The following is an 18415-nucleotide window of genomic DNA, read 5'->3' on the forward strand; positions in this document are numbered from 1 at the left end:
TTCTGGAGAGCTGCCCATCCAACACCGAGCTGCTCGTTAGCAGCATCTCTTCTGTGACGGCAAAGCTGGTGGAGGTGGGTGGATTCCAGGTGAGAGGAATAGAAGCCCTGCCTGGTGAAAAGGCAGAAGCTGGGCTGGTGCGTGTGGAAGGGGCGAACTTTGGGTGTGCTTTGTTTGAAGGAGGTGACGTGGCTGTGGGAAGGGGGTTGTTCTTGGTGAGCATTGGGCTGGCCAGGAGGTGGCCTCTGGTGGCACAGGCTGGTCCTGCTCCGTGGAGGCTTGGCAAGCCCGAGACGGTAACCAGTGAAATCCGCAGTACTAATAACAGATACACACCAGCTAATGTTTCCTGATAGACATGGGCCAAAGCTTCAGTTACTTTCCAAATCCCTGTGATTTTGCAAGTTGGATTAAAATAGAATACTTATGCAAACCACACAACTGATTCTGGCTTTAGCATATGAAAAAGTTGCCTGATGAGCTTTTGCCAAATAAAACCACCCTGGCTTTTATTTCACGGCAGCTTTTCCAGGCAAGGATACTTTTTAGAAAATGAAATCCATTGCCGTAGGCCAGGCCAAGAACTGAGGGAGGAGTGCAAAAAGGTTATAACCGTGTAACCTCAAAAACATTTAAAACCACCCCTATACAAGTTCCCTGAACCCAGCACAGCTTTGACACTCACGAACTTGCAGCCAAGGTCCCGGGAGAGCAGCAAAGCTCGTTTCCCACCTCAGAGCCATCGCATAGTCCTGCAAGTCTGCAAAACACCTTAACAGTTAGTAACATTCTATGTGCAAAACTCTTTTCTCAGTTTGTTTAGTGAATTACTATGGCCAGTAGGTAATTGCCATCCCTGTTTTGCCATGGGAAGCAGCAGGACTGGTACCGAATGAACTTGGTTCTTACAAGGTCAGACTTTCAAAAAGTGTTTAATCTCCATGAAGTCCAATGGTTATCCAGCTGCATTCAGAGCCCGGTTTTCTCCTTTCACTTCACGACACAGATGAAGCGTGGAGAATCTACACAGGGAAGAACCTGAGTTGATGATAAGGAAGCAGCTCATTCCATTTTTAAGGCAGATCTTATATACAGTATTTCTGGCCAAATAAGCTGGAACTGGGCACTTAAATGCTCCACCCACTTGATTTCAGAGCCTTTGAGGATCCAGCCTTTGAGAAAGTGAAAGAATCAGTATCTCCTGTTATTTCTAGCTCACTATTTGTGCACAAGTAGCTCACACTTCACCTCCTGCTCTGTGAACATCTGCGTCCTTGCCCCGGCAGCCGAGGGGCACAAGGAGCTGAGGTTTGAGGGCATCACACACGTTGCCCATTCCCTCCTCTCTATGGTTTGCTCGCTATAAACGTCTTTGACAGACACTAGGAAGATACGGCTGCTTTGTCTGAAGGTCTGTTTGCCTTCAGACTGGAAATACGAGTAGAAGAGGTGTGCGGTGGGGTCACCGAGGCCGCGTTCTGCTTCTGGGAGGTTATTGTTCTGCAAAACTCCGGAGCCATGTATTTAATGTTTTTTCAGAATTTAGCTTCTGCTTCTCTTTATATTTCCAGCTGCAAGAAACTTAAACCCATTAAAAAAACGTTGTCTCCCATTACTTTTTCTTAGACTTAAGTCTTCCTTTCCCTGTGTCTCAAGGTATGAGGCTCCCGAGGAGCGACCCAGCAGCTGACGTGTCAGTGCCCTCCTGCCTCTCGTGAGATGGATGTGCTGGGACTTTGGCACCACAGAACAGCTAAAGGAAGTCAGATATGGTGAAAGAAATGATGAAACCAGATGTAAGGTTGATTGAAATCACGGCTTCTGATTCATACTCTTAATGTGTTTCTCGGTCCTGGTATTTCACTGCTGTGTATTTCCCCCCTGGAATTCATTATGCTCCGTGTGTGTGACATGTCAGCTAGCAGCCATGGAAATGATTGTGCAATTGCTAAAAACTGTAGCTTTAGGTGAGAAATGGGCAACAGGAACAAAGTAAGTCCTAATGAGAGGTTTTCTGTCCTCATATGTATCTTATGAGTGCTGAGGGGAGGAATGAGATCCTACAGAATCATGGAATAATTTAGGTTGTGAGGGACCTCCAGACATGTCCAGTCCGTCCTTCTGCTCTGGTGGGATCATGCTGCTCAGGGTCTGGTTCAAAGCCCTTACCTGCCATGTCCTGAGCCACTGGTGGCTCCGGGGGGCAGCCGTGGCTCTGGTTTGCAGATTGAAGACACACCTGCAAAATGGAAACTCTCCATCACCAACCTGCCTGGAAGTCATTAGTGTCCCCTCCAGCTGTTAATATATCTTATGAGCAACCAAATTTTCTGTGTGACAGAGATACCTGGCAGTTTCTGCCATGCTCAGCAAGCAAAATGCCTGCTGGCCCTCCTGCGCCGCGGAGACGTGGCCGCGGCTCCGGGCCGGGGTGCTCGCAGGGGACCCGAGGGGAGCCTGGAAAAGTGCTGAGCTGTTCCTGCCCCACTTACCATGGGCTGAGCTCCGCAGCCGGGCCCCGTCCCGCCAAAGTTCGCTCTCGTAGGGCTTAGCTTGGCCGAAAGCTCCACGAGCCTGAGCGAGGTTTGGGTTTGTGACCGTATCCAAAACTGGAGATGTTTTGCCAGGGTTTTGCTTTGAAAATTGCTCACAGCTCCATTGACTGGCTGTGCTGCCTCTGCAGCATCAATTCTATCCCTGGCTGACACCTTTGATTTTGGAAGTTGTCTCCATTTTCCAGAGAAAAGTATGCACATTAGCTATTTTTGGATAGCGTATATTTCATCTCCTGCAAGAACTGGAGCAATTCACTTGTTCCTTATTTCCAGAGCCATTACATTTCTCTTGGTGACAGCTCCAAGGAAGAGAAATCCTCAGCTTCTTTAATGCCTTCATTTGGGTGATGGAGAGACTTCGAACTGAAGAGCCACTCCTGTATCACATGAGGAGAACAGCATGCAGCACTGCCTGGGCAAGGCAGCAGCTTTTTCACGTTGGGTAAAAGGGAATGTTAAAAAGGAACCAGTTTTTAAATAGTTCTTGTATCCTCTTGGAAGCCAAATTAAGATGCAACTGACTGTTCATCATTTTCTCTGCTCATTCTTTTATTTAATGCTTAGTTGAGGGTAAACTGTGGTCCTTGCACCATCTAAAGTGTATTTAGACTCTTTGCTCAAGTGAAAAATGAGTTGTTATCTGTGCCAGTACTGAAGTGTGCGGGGAGAAATGTGGGACAGTCACAGGGGCCGCCAGCGGAAATAACGGATGGAAGATTTGACTGCGTTAAATTGAAATCACATAAAGCAGAGGGATATATTGTGAGTTCCTTGTGATGGAAAAGTGATCGAAAGTAAGCAGGGACTGCAGAGGGCTGGAGACACAGCCTGGGGGATGCTCAAGCCTGGCCACACACTTACTCCATACCCGTGTCCCAGGGAAGCTGGGCTGCTTGCAATTACAGAAGTGATTCATACTGCTAATAGGTGGAGGGGTCTCTTTCTCAGATTGGAAAACGCAGACCCTGCTGAGTGGTACAGCTGCCGCAATGTGCAGCTCAACAATTGTCCTGAACTCCAGAGGTGTTTGCAAATTTGCTTAAAAAATAATTATAAAACAAAATAAAAGGCCTGTGTGTGTGTCCTCGGAATGCAGGCTGGGTCCGAGCATGGCGCTGGGTCCGAGCGCGGCGCTGGGTCTGAGCGCGGCGCTGGGTCTGAGCGTGGTGCTGGGTCCGAGCGTGGTGCTGGGTCCGAGTGCAGTGCTGGGTCTGAGCACAGTGCTGGGTCCGAGCGTGGTGCTGGGTCCGAGTGCAGTGCTGGCGCGTGGCAGGGACACTGTGCTGCTGAGCTGCAGGAGGGATGTCCTCAAACCCTCACCAGAGCTGAGCTCAAATACCAGCTGAGCTCAAATACCAGCTGTGCTTGTGGGCTGAGGTAAGCGTAGGGAACTCCGGGCGAGATTAACAGCGCTTAGGTGGAAGCAGCAGCAGTCAAGATCTGGGTTTGGGTCCAAGGTAAATAACAAGTTGAAACGAGGTAAAGAACACGGGGTCATGCGACCGGAGCAGTGTAAAATACCAGCTCTGTTACGTGCTGGGTCCTGATGAAGTAGCTCTAATGAGGAGATTGATGGCTGAGACACAGGCTAACGCTGCTTGCTCTGGTTACAAATTAAACCATTTGTTCAGGTACACTGCAGGTTCACACATATCGAAAAAGGCTTCAGAGTTCAGTCAGCAGTTCTTGGTTGGTTAGTTGAGTTTTTTTGGTTAACGCCAGCTCTTTCAAAAACTGATTGAAAAGCCACAAGATGTTTGCAGAAGCTCTTGCATTACTGGTTGCGGATGCGGACTCAGCCGTGACTCAGCATCCCTGGTCCTGCGAAGCAAAGCTGGTGGTGCACGGAGATATCCAACAACAGGACAGTTATTGTGGGAGAGTTTTGATAGCAAATAGTTTTTTCTTGCCAGCCTCATCAGCGATAGGATGGAAAAACACACCAAGGAAAGTTTCACTGTCCTTTGGTAAGTGACATTGTCTATTTGGAACCGACCCTGATGAGGAGCCAGAGGAGAGAACTCTGTTCTCGTCTGGGGAGTGAAACATGGAGCTGTCAAATAGCCTCTGAATTTCTAAATCTAGAGACTATTGGCAGGTGAGACTGGGAAGCGTTGATAGAATCCATTTCTCTTTCTGGTGGCTCTGTCTGCAGCGCTGCTGGAAGGGTCGGCACGCTCCTGCTTCTCCAGAGCCTGGCTGTGTCGGGGCAAACGTGACATTTGGGGGACGCACGGGGGCAAACGCACTGAGCACCACTTGTAGCCTGGGCTGCGAACCCTGCAAAGTAACAGAACAGCCGCAGTTTTAAATTCTCACAGAGAAAGGGCAGTAGTTCCTTTCTCTGATTCCTTTTCTTTCTCTCTGTCTCACATGCACACACACACACAGAGGGACACGTTTTCCAGATTTCTAATTTACTCTGAATCCATGTGATTGAACAGAAACACCAGAAATAAAGAGCCATTTCTGTGTAGCGTTTAGCAGCCCGTCGGTGTGACGGGCGCCCGAGGCCTGTGCCGCAGCGCCAGCGCGTCTGCAATAGAGACAGCGAGAGATGCGAGCTGTGTGCTCTCTATGGTTACCCACAACACAGGGGCTGCGAGGTGAAACGCGTCAGGCCAGAGGAGCGATTCGTTACCTCAGAGTCACAGGAAACGCGTGTCAGGTCTTTTAAAACCGACACAAGAATTCAAGCTGAACTGTTCACCTGCCTTTGCCCTTTCGGTCGCGTCGCTCCTGCCACCCGGCCCTCCCGTCTCCCCTCCTCTCCGTGCGCATTCCCAAAGTTCTTCCCTTTCCACCAGGGCGTGAACCTGGCTTTTGTTTTGCACCCGTGAGCAGAGCAAACAACAGTATTGAGGGAAATGGGTGCGATTACGTAGCTGGTTTAAAAGCCATGGGAGCAGGGCGCTGCTCTGCGCCATGAGTGCGTGGATGCGCTGGGACGGGCCCGGGAGGTCGCTTTGTGATGAAAGGTGCTGCGGAGAGCAGCTCCATCCAGCCTTCCTTAGCAACTCTGTGTGTTATCTTGCCAACCTCCAAATTACAGGTGATCCTCATTATCATTTGTAAATCCCAGATACTGCACAAGCCCTGTTAATGAGCATTTTCCAGTGCGCTGTGAGGTGAGGAGTCGGGTGCTTTGATCATAACCGTTTTGTAAACTGCGCTTCTGAAGTTGTTCCCCTCTCATGTGCTAAATATTTTTATTTAATGCTAGGTGGGGAGGATTGTCAGGCCCTAAAATCGTACATAAGATTTGTACATATATCAACTCTTGTTATGTTGGAAGCCATACTTTGGGATTCTGTCACCAAAACCTGATGCAAGGCACAAAAATCCTTTCTTGCCAAGGAATGATTCTGAAATTTCAGAGGAACAAGAAATTTAATGGTCTGAGTTTTGTAACTTCCTCCACCCTGAAAGCCACAACTTCCACCAGAACCAGACAAGCGCTGAACCCTGCTGCACAAACACCTGGGAGACCCAGGCGCCCGCAATTGGGGACCTGCCCTTACCCCAGAGTGAGTGCTGGTGAATTCCGGTGACGTGACTTTAGTTCTTCACTACAGCAGCACCAAAGTGGTGGTCGTGAGGCTGGAACAGATCCCTCCTTGAAGAATGAATGGATAATATACACTTATAACCACTGCTTTGAAAAGCCGCGGGAGGCTTTACACAGTCAGCCTGATTTTTAAGTGAAGAATTTTGGCCTGGCAATAAATATTAAGTAAGTAGGAGAAAAAGCTGTCTCTTAAACAGGGATAATCGACACAGAAAGCAAGAAATCTGACTTCTGTTTGGCTCCTGTCTCAAAGACAATTATTTATAGGTACACAAATGAATTTACTGGACTAGAGCTCAGCACGGTGAGGAAGTGAAATCCCTTCCTATAGAAAGGCTGGCAGGCTCTCAGCAGAGCTGCCGGGGTCTGCTCTGGCTCTGCGCAGGACCCGCGGTGGCAGCACGTGGGGTCGGTTCCGCGCACACCGAGCGCAGCCGGCGCTGCGCTGTCCTCAGGGACCGGCTGCAATTTACGCAGGAAGGCCAAAGGAATAACAGAAACATCTTCCACTCCCTAATTTTATTCGATTATAAAGGATCAGATACTAATTAGTGATATTAATTGGGCATATCAATCTCAAATTAATCCAATGGAAAGCATTAAAATCTAGGTTAAGTGCTTTATTACCGGAGTAGCAAACTGCTTATTTTTCTTACAAAGCAAACTATAGCTCCTCAGGATTTGCGTTTGCTGGCTGTTTGTGAATCCGCAGTGACGTACTGGCCGCCTTTAGGTGTTGCTGCCTCGAGCCTTTGCATTGGCACTTTTGGGCAAATCTCTGAATATGAGGAGTTCTTGCAGTTATTTCCCACCATAGCCCAGCTTTGCTTTTGCTAATGAGATTGGAAATGGCAGATTCCAGCTAATCATACCAAAGTTTTCAGCCTATTACCTTGCAAGAGTTGCTCTGTAATGTTCATCTTCCCCTGAAGTTACCCCAGTGTCCGAGCGAAGAACGATTGATCTCCCGCTTCCCCATCTGTCCTCAGATCCTCCTTCAAATTCTGATGCTTTCCCATACCTATTTTATTAGCAAACACATTTTTCATATCTTTGCTCAAAACTGTATTAACAGGTTACTACTTTGTCATTTTTGACATTGTACAGTTATTGTTTTATAGCAAAACCTGCTCCGTTCATCCAGACTGTGTTCAGTATTCTCAGATATGTGTTTTGTTCTCAGATAAATGCTCTGTTCTTGTGTAGCGTAGCCTGAGCCTTGCCGTTACAGTGCTCCCATCACAAAGCCTTCCTTAGGGTGCTTTCCTGAGGTGATGCTTGTATAGCTACTAATCTTTAGTCATTACTAATGTCTTTTTTGATAGTACAAGCCAGCTGTCTGTATGGTTTGTGTTTAAACACAACTGGCCGCTCTTGTGCTGAGGTGTGCTCTGGAATAAACACCTCATTTATTCCTTTAGGATACAAAGGTGTGGTTAAGCCACTGCTTATCAGTGTACTGGTGAGTCCTGAGCAGTCCCGGTGACCGGGGACACCCGCCGTGCCGGAGCCGCCGCGGGAGCGCGAGCTCCGCGCAGTCCCCGCGTCCCACGGACAGACCGCCGGGCAAACACGCACAGAACACTTAGGCCAGGTCTACATTACAGACCTTTTCCAGCACAGCCGTGCTGGGCTCGGGGCTGGCGGCCGGTGATCTCAGCTGACACAGACACGCGTTTGTGAAAATGTGTAAGAAAAAATGTACTTCTGTTTTCATTGGAATCCTGTAAGTGTCTTTGACAATCTTTGCCTTCATATTGTTTGTGTAAGCAGAGGTACCCGTATATGAAGTATGGAAATATTGCCACTTTATAAACACAGGAGCTGGGTTGAGCCTGAGGTCCTCTTGAGTATCTATGGGATGTTGCCATTCTACTGACATATGGTAATGTTTTCTCCCAATAATCTCCTGCAGAAGTAGTTCTGGGCCAACTACTCATACGTTTAAATTCCATAAAATATATAGTAGAGTTTATAAAGTTATTAGAACAAAAATGTTGTTGGAGATCTCAGCTCATTGTACAATATGTGGCTTCAGCAAAGGAAATCTGTAAACAGATATTTTAGCTGAATACAAAACTCTCTTTAATATTTACTCTGACGATCCTGAACGGTGGATTTCAGCCAAAATGTTTGTGCAGCTTCATGCCTTCAGGTTTCTAGTTCAGATTTACAGCTGCATGTTTTCCGGTGTGAGGGATGGTTATTTCAAACTGCTGCTCTCTCCAGTCCTCAAAATGCCAAAAGACAGTTTTTGTTGCAAGCTGTAATTTAAATGTAGAGCCAGATTCTGCATGCAATGTTAGGACATGAGGATCAAATCTTGGATCAAACTCCATGCAAATGTAACAGAAGAAGAGAATCAGGACCTTCAGGGTTCAGTTAAAGAGAAATAATATTAGCATACTTATATCATGTATACCCAGCACAGCAACTAAAGTTTCCGAAACTGCAATTTCACTGTGAACATTGAACTGCTCCGTATTGAGTTTTGTCTCCCTTCGTTGCAGAGCAGCTGTAATTTTGAGCATTAGGTCTGGGAAGGCCAAATGAATGGTGAGTGGAGGTAGGAGCAGGGCGGCCCTTGCTCTTGGTCTTGCCGAGGTTGGGGACCCAGTGCTGAGGGCTTGGAAAATGTGACTGGGGGGGTTTATCTGCCTGTATTCTGGTCCAGCCTCTGTCACCAAACCTAAACTGAGTCAATAAGACTTTGCCCAAGAACATGCATTTTTGTTTGGTTCCTAATTTAATATTTAGAGAAAACTGAAGAGATTTGTTTTTTATCATTGTTCCTAATCACTAGTCGGCATCTAACTTCCATGAATGAAAGCAGACTGGCTGCATTTCATGGTTTCTGGAGATTTGAGCTAGAAATGTCTTAACTTATGATATTCTGGTTTTCATAAGTCTGAGGTTTTCTGATGTTTTGGGACTGTTGCCATCTTGATTTATTTTCTTGATTTATTTGAAAGGTTGGAGTTTGCACATCCATCTTGAGGTCTGTGCCTGTCTGCTCAGCACTCACAGATGACTGTGCTGGAGTAATGTGGCAGTGGCAAAGCCCCCTTGGCTCAGTTGGGTCGGGTTTATTCAGAAAGAAAAATGTAGCGGATTTTAAAAAACGCTGCTGTGGGAAAGAAAGGAACAGTCTCTCTTTTGGAAACCCCTTGCACAAATGATATAAATTACGTGATCAATAACCTATTCCCGCGATGTCCTTCTCCCGCGGGAACCTGCAATAGCACTGCCAGTGGCCTGGTGTGTGGGGAACCAGCCACTCAAACAGAAATGCTTTTTAAGAGAAGTGTGAACAAATCCATCCACTTCAATATGGTGATTTAACCCGAAAGACGAGTGTTGCAGGCAGCAGGAAGGCAGCGAGGCGCGAGCAGGACCGGCCGTGCAGCGCTGGTGCTCGTCTCCCTCGGCCAGCAGCGCTGCGGGGCTGCGGCAGCGCGTGTCGTCTCCAGGCTGCAGCTCAGCATCGTCTCTGCTCTTGGTGCTGCTTGCTTAGCGCCTGTTCCTGAGCTCCCCCCAGAAGGACAGACTTACAGTGGAGGGACAAAGACCAGGCAACAAAGAGGTTTCTCCACCAACCACATGGTGACTCTGAAAGATTATGAACAACGTAACAGCTTCTGCTCCCCAACTCCCGCTCCTGAGTGCCAGAAGACAGGACTGCGCCGGGGGAAAAGCCGAGTGCTGCTCTGAGCATCCACGATCCGCTGCTGTGAACATCCATGACCCGCTGCTCTGAGCATCCACGATCCACTGCTGTGAACATCCATGATCCACTGCTGTGAACATCCACGATCCACTGCTGTGAACATCCATGATCCACTGCTGTGAACATCCACGATCCACTGCTGTGAACATCCACGATCCACTGCTGTGAACATCCACGATGTGCTGCTGTGAACATCCACGATGTGCTGCTGTGAACATCCATGATCCACTGCTGTGAACATCCACGATCCACTGCTGTGAACATCCATGATCCACTGCTGTGAACATCCACGATCCACTGCTGTGAACATCCATGATCCACTGCTGTGAACATCCACGATCCACTGCTGTGAACATCCACGATCCACTGCTGTGAACATCCACGATGTGCTGCTGTGAACATCCACGATGTGCTGCTGTGAACATCCATGATCCACTGCTGTGAACATCCACGATCCACTGCTGTGAACATCCATGATCCACTGCTGTGAGCATCCATGATCTGCTGCTGTGAACATCCACGATCCACTGCTGTGAACATCCACGATCCACTTCTGTGAACATCCACGATCCGCTGCTGTGAACATCCACGATCCGCTGCTGTGAGCATCCACGATGTGCTGCTGTGAACATCCACGATGTGCTGCTGTGAACATCCACAATGTGCTGCTGTGAACATCCACGATGTGCTGCTGTGAACATCCACGATCCGCTGCTGTGAGCATCCACGATGTGCTGCTGTGAACATCCACGATGTGCTGCTGTGAACATCCACGATGTGCTGCTGTGAACATCCACGATGTGCTCCTATGAACATCCACGATCCACTGCTGTGAACATCCACGATGTGCTGCTGTGAACATCCACGATCCACTGCTGTGAACATCCACGATCCACTGCTGTGAACATCCACGATCCACTGCTGTGAACATCCACGATCCGCTGCTGTGAACATCCACGATCCGCTGCTGCTCAGAGCAGAGAGAAGATCCTGAGGAGGACTGGCGGTGTGGGCTGGGCCAGCATGGCCGGGCTGCTGCTCCCTCACTGCAATCACTTGCAGGACATTTTTTTATTAATATGTAGCTTAGCACCTGGTTTGAATTTTCTGCGACTGTCAGATTGTTTTAAACCCCTTATTCTTTGACCGATGAAGACTGTAGAAACAATTTTTCTCTTTTTTTTTCCCCCAGCTGTTTGATTCTGCTCCAGAATTGAGTAATTGTGACTCAGTCTGACAAATGCAAAGTGCAAGATCTCCTCTCTCGTCTTTGCAAAAGCATTTTGGGGTCATTTCTCCAGCTTTGCAAAAGTGCAGCTCAGGAACATTCACAGATTTCTCTGCCAAAAGAGCTCTGTGGCAGTAACTCCAAATAGCGGGGAAACACTCGGCTGAGATAAATCAGCACCGCGGCTCTGACAGCAAACATCCATCTCCAGCCCAGACCACTTAATGGCCATGAGCTAATCTTCCGCACAAATACCAGTTCCAATTTTGCTTCAAACAGGTGGAATGTCAAATGATGAGTGTTGGCCAGCTGAAATTATTTTGATCTTGATCAGAACCACAGTTTGAGCACGAGGTCTGAGGGCAAAGACAAAGATTAAGTGTCATTCTGCAGAAAAATGATATAATTGGTTTGGGGGAAGAAAGTACCTGAACTCCTTCTTTCCAAGACCCCTAGTCGGAATTATTCCAAGTGCAGGAGTTCAGGTCTGCTCCGTACCCAGCTGAAACGCACAGGTTTTCAGAGCATTGGAAGCAGAGATGGGAATTTTAGAGAGCTGATAAAAGTTACACTCCAGACCGCGAGTGACGTGCAGCTCCAGAGAGAAGCGCTGCTGCCCCAGCTCCCCATCCTCAGGGAGCCCAGGGCTCGCAGGGGCCGCCTGGTGCTCCTGGGTGCCCGGTCCCCACAAACCCCATCTCTGCTCACATCCCTGGCAGGTTGATCTCGCAGGCGGGGCCTCCCACCGGCCCCTTGCCCTCCTGCCGCAGTTTCCCCGCTCTGGCGCAGGAAGGGGAGGATGGGGGTTCATATCACTCTCATTCAAACGCTGGAGGACAGAGCAGAGGATTCCTGCTGCCCGCTGTGCTAATACTGAGTGATTGCAGCACCGGAGGCACTGGCAGTCTGGGTCTGCAGACAGGCGGGTACACGGGGCTCCCGCAGAGCCCCGTCCGCACGCAGCTCCCGGTACCTGCCCGCTGAATCACCCCGCGCATCACGCGGTTGTTTAGGTGCCGCATTCCTCCCACTTACCATTTTCTTTTATGCCATGACATTTTTTATATCCTTTCCACCAGTTCCCTGTGATCTCATCCAGAATTAACTGAAATTGTGTTTCCTAGCCTTTTAACAACTATTAGAGTGGCTTTACCAAATGATTGCTAAAAAAGACTTTCAAGCTTCCCAAACATAATCACATATTAAAAGAATAAAGGAAATAGCATGCTGTGCTAGAGTGACTTCACAGGCTTTTTTCTTTCTACCAATTAATGGCTTTGAATGAAGCTGTAATTGAGCAGTGACTAATACTGAAGGCAGAGATTGTCTTCTCTCTCTTGTTTAGATCTTGTGCATCACTTTTATAACAATGCTGAATAGTAAAAATAGTAATAATAATAATACTAATATTATGTTGTGGTTTCTCCAAGGATTTCTATTTGCTTATTAAAATGACTGTACCAATCCAAGGGCTCTTAGGAAGCCAGTAGGGTTTAGGAGATTCAGGATTCAAATCAGGGTGTTTTTAAAAGTACAAGCCAGGCCAAAAGGGTGGTAGTGCCCTGGGGCCCGGTTCTGGCAGATCCCTGCCTTACCGGTCCCATTTTATGGATGCAGAGACCAAAATACAGAGATTGAGTGAGTGGCCTGAAGCAACAGCCCCCGGCGTCCGTGCTGCTGCAGCAGCCGCGGCTCTAACCCGTCCCTGGTCCCTTTCCCGTCCCCTCCTGCTGGCTGTGCCCCCGCCGATGAGCCGGCACCGGCGCCACGGCCGGCTGGACGGTGACCCTGGGCAGGAGGGCTGATCTTGGCTGATCTTGAGCCAAATCACCATCCTGCTCCAGGCCCCGCGGTGGTTCCAGCGGTGCCAGTGCCAGCCCCACGAGCTGCCGGCACGGCGCTCCTGCCACGGCTGGGGGGGCCCGCGTGGTCCCCGGCACCGGGCAGCGCTGCGAGCATCCTGCATCCCGCGGGCAGGCGGAGCGGAGTGGGATGCTCTCCTCTTCTGAGACGTCCTTCAGCCAGCCAAGGGGCTTCTCAGTTCCTGCAGATGAGTATGTTGATTATAAACACGTGATGTACTTAGAAAAGTGCTGTTCAATTTACCAATAATGCTGTATTTATTTTTCCCAACTGTACCTAGTCACTAAGTCATAATTCTGCAGCGGATTGGCTGCCTGCAGTGGTTTCTCAGGAAACTGGCAATTAAGGAACAGGAAAAACGTCTGTGAGTCACCGATACTTATAAACAAGCAGAGGAGATTGATTGGGCTGCAGCAGTAACACCCCAGCCCCGCTGGGTCCCCGGCCACCGTGCTGGCGCGGCCGCCTCGCTGGCTGCGTGACGGGGCCCGATGGCACCGCTGCCCCTCTGGGGCCATTTTGGGGTGGATTGCCTGTGCTTTGGTCCATTCGCAGCGCTGGCGCGGTGACTGTCCTCAATAGCACCACGCTGTGCAGCCGCGGGGATTCCTGCGGCGGTGCCCGCGCTGGCGCGCTGGGGGGGTCACTCGGGGGCTGAGCAGACACGGAGATGAGGTTCTCAGGGACGGGGGGCAGTGCTGGGGTGGGGGGACGGTTGGACTCCATGATCTCGAGGGGATCTTCCAATCAAAATGATCCAATCATTCTATGAAATGCTCTTCTCTTTTTCCTTAACCCGTCTTCCAGCACTGTACACAATTTCTGTCAGTCGTCCCGTTACCTGTTTCATGCATTCTGACATACATTACTCTGAAATATAAAAATCTGACTTCATATTAAAGCTAATCTAGAATTTTGATTTAATAAATTGGACCATGCTCAAGGAAATCAGAGTGAAATATCACCTTGTTAAGTTTAATATCACCAGCCCACTGATAGGTATAATATGGCAATTTCTGGTGAGTGAATTACCAGAAAGTTTTATGTGCTGTATCTAATCACCATTTCTATCAGACAGAAATTACCACCTACCTCCCAAGGGACGGATTTTTTCTTACTGTTCTTCTATACAACTGTGAAATTAATTATGCTCTTTGGGGTGGGAGTTTCTGAAAAAGACACAGAGGGTGGTTCTTGGGGAATTATCTTACTAATGTTACTTCAGCCATCTAAATAAACACAAGGAGTTCATTTGAGAGGCAGGTACAGTCATCAAATGCTTTGATTCTGCATATGAACTCTTTCCCGCTTCCAAGTCCCGTCCTCATTATTTCGCATCAGCTCTCCTCTTCATCCTTTTTTAAATGCCCTCTTCTGCTCAGCACCTTTCAAACAGTTCCCTAAGTGGGTTGTTTTTTCCACTGGCCCTTGTTGAGCTGCATCATTATTCTGCATCTTAATGGCACTCTAATCTTCTTCCTAATTACATGTAATGAGTATTTCGGAGTTGACAGAAGTACATCAAGACCTAATAATAAAGAAAATGACTAAATCTAGTCTTCCAATTATATTCTATTAGCTCAGATGTTTGGCATCTAGTAGATATAAAAATAGGCATTATTAAAATCCTCTAATCTTCCCTTGGTGTTTCATCCCCTACCCCACACTGTGTCTCCACAGTCATATCAACAACTGCCTTCTCGGCCTGAACCAAAGTCACAGAGCCAGAACAGAGTATTCAGTGTGAACTCCTGGCTGTGCCCACAGGCACCCGGCTTCACCGGGACCAGACCGGTCCCTCGGCTCTGAACTCCTGGAGCAATTAAATATGCCCATAGCACACAAAGGTGCTAAAAATGCTGATCCTCAGCATGCAGGAGTGAGCATTTCTTAGGATAAGGATCTTTTTTTCCCTGTTGCTTATTGAAAACAAACAGATTTTGTTCATTCTCTAAGAGATTTTGCTCTTATTATCCCATTAGCAAATACCGTGTCACTCACCACCTCTTTTCAGAAGCACTGGTTATAGTGAACATACAGAAAGGACTTTCTGGCATGGCAGCTTTTCCTTCCATCCACTCCAGTGCTTTCCTACCCGCGATGCAGCCGCGGGTCAATACAGAGTGTGCGCCGCACTGCCTGCCGCTCACAACTGGAACAGCTTTGATTATTAATTGGTTATCAGCTGGTTATTAATTCCATATAAAACAGGACTTTTGAATGGACACTGTGCCCAAGGCACAGTTTTCTCACTCAAGCTGTCCTGTCCCACGGCCAGGAGTCTGGGTTTGGGTTGATGTTCCTCTGCCTTTGGACAGATGTACAAATAGTTCATGGGGTTAATGTCACCTCCAGGGTTACGTTCTCCTCAGCTTTTTCCCAGTCTTTTGCTTCTCTTCTTCATTTGTGGCCCTCTACAATGTAGTTGAAATGTTGAAAAAGTACCTCCTGGCAGAAAGAGGAGAGCTACAGAAGAAGATTTAAATATTTGATCATGTCCATAAGTCACTATCTTGATGTCCCCACGGAGGTCTCAGAGGCTCATATCCATAGCCAGGACAAATGCCATTACTGTTGTGTTGCTTTCGGTAGTCCCCACCTTAGACTGGCCTCAGTAGCTGGTACTGATTCATTCAACTCAGAATTAGCCCTTAAACACAAGCCACGATGTAGTTTTACTGTCTAATAGCAATTTATTGAAAACCATGAGGAGCGTGACAGGTCAGAGCAGACCTGCCCAGCTGCCGCCCCGTCCCCAGGAGCAGTTTGCAGATCAGCAGCCCGGTCCACAGCAGCTCCAGCTGTTTGCTTTCTCCTCCCCACCAGGAGCCATGGGCTTGGCTCTCCACCGCTCCGGAGCCCCATCTCACCCCACCGAGACCCCCAGCCACCTGCAGATGGTCTGGGGAGTCATTGCCCGCAGCAAACATGAGAGAACACGGGGACGAGGGGCGCTCTGAGCCGGGAGTGCGATCAGACTCAGCCATCGCACACCAGCTGCTTGAGTGGCGGAAATGACACTCGTTAACAACTCCCTGTTCCTCACAGAAAAATACCCCAGTGTGATTTAATCCAGCTGATCTTTCCTAAAGACAAATATAGGATGCAAATATTTATAAATCACCCGTTTACTTAATGCCCATTGATATGTTAAACACAATCTCTGGGTTTCAAATACACTCGAACAACTGCTGCCCGTTATCTCCCTTTCCCTGGCTGGGCCGAGCTGGAGACCCAGAGAAAAGCTGTTTGTCCTGGGGCGGGCTGGCCTGACCCTCCCGAGCTGAGCCCCCGCCTGGGGGAGGAGCAGGATGAGGCCCTTGTCCGTAAACTTCTAATGATGCACTGGGAAAACTGAACAAAAACCAAACCAAACCAAACCAGAAAATCCCTTCAAAGCTCCAGGTGTTGAAATGCAGTTAAAACACAATAATTCTCCAACTCCCGGTGTCAGTAATACCCGCTGCCCCTGCAGTGCCACAGCACTCAAGCCCCTTCTTGCTGCAGTTTCCATCACTCTCATCCTGGGCTGTTCTGGGCTCTCCTGGACAAGGTGGCATTTCCCTCCCTTCTCTGCAAGCCAGAAGTAATGAGAGGTTATCATTTCTAGTATATTACCATTTGTGCAGTTATTTGAGGACCTATGTGAATATAAGTTGCATTTATATAAGAAAAAAAATAATAAATATCAATTATACAGCTAACACACCATGTCATTATACTGCCATTTTCAGACCTGCCCTGGCTGCTGAGGGGTACCTGCCACTAGTGCAGACAAGACTGGGAATTATAGGTATAAATTGAGATAAGACATTTCATTATAAATGGCTTGCAAATCCTAAATATTACGAACAGTAAGATTTCTCACCTCGATTCAGATTTTCCATATTTCTCACACATTTTTTTCCCCGTTTCTATGCATTCTGCATTTTGCAGCCATCAGCTCCCCGCCGTGGGGGGGGGTGGGTAGCGGCCCCAGCCCAGGCCAGCGTGTCCCATCCAGCCCTGGGGCGCTCGACACGCGCTGCGCTGCTGGGCGGGGGCGGCAGGAGCTGAGGCGGTGCCCGCGGTGCGTCTTTGCTGCAGGGGCGATGCCAGCGGTGGCGCAGGGTGGTGGCGCGGGCGGAGGGGCCCCCAGCTGCAGGCTTTGGAGTGCCAGGTGTGACACCCACCGCTGAGCACACCGGGGACCAGTGGCCACAGGTAACCAGAGTGAGCGCCACACGAGCAGCGTCCCGCAGGGTGTCCTGGCCAGCAGCCGCGTGGCAGCACGCACCGGGGCAGCGGCGCGGGAAACCGGCGTGGACCTGGGTGCTGAAACCAGACCCGCGCTGTGTGGGAAACTGCAGCGGGTCTGTGGAATGCTTGACAGAAAATATGGGAGTAGAGATCAGCCTTGAAGATATTAAGATTTACCCTTGAGAAGGATGGGAGTAAAGGAGTATCCGGAGAGAGGAGAGATGTACCTGTGAGAGAGAAGGGGACAGAAGAATAACATGGATGATAGAAAAATTAACCAATGAGATGTTAGTGCTGTAACTTGTAACCAATAGTGAAGAGACACATGAATTGGTAAAACTGTATAAAAATGCACTTGTGGCAATAAATGGCATCTACTACTTTCATCCTGGAAGAACTTGGTCTATGTCGTTTGTCCGTCTCAACCACGCTGGAAGCGTTTCTGAACAGCTGCTTCTCTGAAACGCTCGGCCCTAGCTGACAGACACGAAAATAATCAAGGACTTCTGTAAGGACTGTCACCTCTCCTTTTCCTCCCCCAGACCAGAGAATCGCCAGCTCCGCGCGCCTCGGGGGAGCAGCCGGGCGGTCAGCGAGGGAAAGGGCTGGGGCACGTCCCTGCGGCTGGGGATTGCTCTAGACTTGGAGCTGGATGCTTCAGAGACTGTGTGATTTATATATCCTGTCTGAAATAATGGTTTCAGCAGAAGAAAAGCACCTATTGAAATTGCTGCTGTCACTTCTGCTTCCTGTTTATAGGGCTGGATTCGGTTACACAGATGTCAGCGGTGGCATCGCAAACGTAGCATCTGCACGGGCTTCAGGTAGGGGAGAAAATAAGAGAACATGAGCTCTCAAATCACATTTTGGTGCCAATATCTTCCTCAGCAATAAGGGAAAGAAGAAAAACAATTTCAGAAAAATTGCAGTTCCTTCTGAAGCAGAACAATTATTGTTGCTATAAAGGAACCTGTGATGCATCATCTGCTCCTCAACAACTCTGGTGAGAGAAGGAGGGTTATCAGGGGACTCGAGGGGAGCAAATCTCTAACCCCAATCTTTAATAAAGTAGCTGGAAAGAAATCAGGAAATTATACACTTGTAGGGTTGATCTCAATGGTAAATACGAGTCTTCAGAAATTAATAAAGGATGAGGTCACACAACAGCTGGAGGAGTTCGAGTCCAGATGGTTTTTCTTTTTAAAGGAATAAGACCTTACCTGACAAATCTGTAA

The sequence above is a fragment of the Streptopelia decaocto genome, assembly GCF_964273445.1.
Source record: "Streptopelia decaocto genome assembly, chromosome: 12".
In the NCBI taxonomy this organism is placed as follows: domain Eukaryota; kingdom Metazoa; phylum Chordata; class Aves; order Columbiformes; family Columbidae; genus Streptopelia; species Streptopelia decaocto.